This window comes from Littorina saxatilis, linkage group LG10 (assembly GCF_037325665.1).
Source record: "Littorina saxatilis isolate snail1 linkage group LG10, US_GU_Lsax_2.0, whole genome shotgun sequence".
In the NCBI taxonomy this organism is placed as follows: Eukaryota; Metazoa; Mollusca; class Gastropoda; order Littorinimorpha; family Littorinidae; genus Littorina; species Littorina saxatilis.
This window is the reverse complement of record NC_090254.1, coordinates 34,731,859-34,734,358: the sequence shown is the minus strand read 5'-3', so window position 1 is coordinate 34,734,358 and position 2,500 is coordinate 34,731,859. Positions and strand designations below refer to the sequence as shown.

General features: G+C 39.8%; 1 long non-coding RNA gene across 1 annotated transcript in view; it reads left to right on the top strand.

Moving 5' to 3' along the window:
• Positions 1–1,234: 1,234 nt before the first annotated feature.
• The window catches only part of LOC138978671 (uncharacterized), a 24,632-nt gene continuing 23,366 nt past the window's right edge, over positions 1,235–2,500 (top strand). Inside the window, exon 1 of the long non-coding RNA XR_011459759.1 lies at positions 1,235–1,828. This is a non-coding gene — a long non-coding RNA (uncharacterized lncRNA). The remainder of the gene's footprint in view (positions 1,829–2,500) is intronic.

Below are 2,500 nucleotides of genomic sequence, written 5' to 3'. Positions count from 1 at the left end.
GCACAGAAGGTTGGTATGTCCGCTACAAACGAACATATTTCTTGATTCATTGTAGCTTCCATGCGAAAGAAAAGCTCTGTATTATGTCAATTTTGCGTGGCTTTCTTCAAAAAATTATTTTCATTTTTTACATTTAGTCAAGTTTTGACTAAATGTTTTAACATAGAGGGGGGGAATCGAGACGAGGGTCGTGGTGTATGTGTGTGCGTGTGTGTGTGTGTGTGTGTGTGTGTGTGTGTGTGTGTGTGTGTCTGTCTGTCTGTGTGTGTGTGTGTAGAGCGATTCAGACTAAACTACTGGGCCGATCTTTATGAAATTTGACATGAGAGTTCCTGGGTATGATATCCCCGGACGTTTTTTTCTTTTTTTCGATAAATACCTTTGATAACGTCATATCCGGATTTTTGTAAAAGTTGAGGCGGCACTGTCACACCCTCATTTTTTCATTAAATTGATTGACATTTTGGCAAAGCAATCTTCGACGAAGGCCGGGGTTTGGTATTGCATTTCAGCTTGGTGGCTTAAAAACTAATGAGTGAGTTTGGTCATTAAAAATCGGAAACTTGTAATTAAAATTATTTTTTTTATTTAACGATCCAAAAACAATTTCATCTTATTCTTCGTCATTTTCTGATTTTAAAAACATATACATAAAAATTATGTTATATTTGGATTAAAAACAATCTCTGAAAATTAAAAATATAAAAATTATGATCAAAATTAAATTTCCGAAATCGATTCAAAAACTATTTCATCTTATTCCTTGTCGGTTCCTGATTCCAAAAACATATAGATATGATATGTTTGGATTAAAAACACGCTCAGAAAGTTAAAACGAAGAGAGGTACAGTAAAGCGTGCTATGAAGCACAGCGCAACCGCTGCCGCGCCAAACAGGCTCGTCACTTTCACTGCCTTTTGCACTAGCGGCGGACTACGTTCAGTTTCATTCTGTGAAGTTCCACAGCTTGACTAAATGTAGTAATTTTGCCTTACGCGACTTGTTTTCTGTTGTTTTTGGACAGCAATTGTCATATACAGGAGCAGCGCTAATTCAGGAGATTGCTTCAACGAATTCTGTGTAACATTTTCGTCATTGTTAGCTCAACATTCGGAAGGTGACAATTCAACTCATGTTGGTATTTCTCGTGTAGGTTGTCGTTGAGAAAAAGGTTCCAACTGAACTATTTTGTGACTATTATATTAAATTATTAATTTGCGAATTTTCTGTTTCGAGCTTGACATTTTATGTGATCAAGTCACATCGCAGTCATCAACGGCAACTGGATTGTTTTAATTATTTTTATGTTCAAGTTTTTTTCAAAGGAATTCCTACTTTTGTCAATTCAGACGAGTTGGTGACAGCCTTCTCTGAAACAACTTCATGGAAAGTAAGAACTTCTAGAAATGTCTTTGAGTCAGTGCAATCAGCGACGTGTAATGCCTGAGGTGAACTTGACAGGACATTTTGGAATTCCAACTTGGTACTCGTGGAGGATCCAACAGTAAACCTTTCAACTTAAATTTCTTCCCTTGTTGCATACTTCGAGAGAACACAGTTTCCCATTTATCATTGGAATTTGAAGTTCTGCTGCCCATTGCTCATGTGGAAGTGTGTCTTTGTCAGTAATTGAAACCGACATTGATGGAAAATGGCATCGTTCGGAATGACTTCGATATCCTGGGCTCACAGCATCAAAGTGAGCTTAGTGTTGTTCCTGTTGGTGTTGGATTGTGTGTCTTGTTATCGAAACGGATTTGATCTTCTCACCGACGATGATGATAACGACGGCGACGATTTAAATGATAATCTCAGTACGAACGAAGAGGTGAGTGAAATTAGCTTTAACTGTGTTGAATTTGTAGATGTGTTTCTGACAAATCATGCTTTGCATCTTTCGTGTATGTCTGTCTGTCCATGTCTCTGCCTCGGACTTTCTCCGGCTCTGGGTGTGTGTGTGTGTGTGTGTGTGTGTGTGTGTGTGTGTGTGTGTGTGTGTGTGTGTGTGTGTGTGTGTCTGTGTGTGTCTGTGAAAATAATGGCAAAAGAAAGATTTAATTTTCTCTCTCTCTCTTTCTCTCTCTCTCTCTCTCTCTCTCTCTCTCTCTGTGTGTCTCTCTCTGTGTATCTCTCTGTATCTCTCTCTTTCTCTCTGTCTCACTCTGTCTCTCTTTCTCTCTCTCTCGCACTCTCTCGCACTCTCTCTCTCTCTGGCTGATTATCCCTCCCTCTCTCTCTCTCTCTCTCTCTCTCGCTGATTCTCCCACTCTCTCTCTCTCTCTCTCTCTCTCTCTCTCTCTCTCTCTCTCTCTCTCTCGCTGATTCTCCCACTCTCTCTCTCTATCGCTGATTGTCTCTCTCTCTCTCTCTCTCTCTCTCTCTCTCTCTCTCTCTCTCTCTCTCTCTCTCTCCCTCTCTCTCAATCTCTTTCATTTATCTTTGATCTTTTTGTGTCATAGAGTTACCTCTTATTGACGAGGGCCAGAGTATAACACACCCG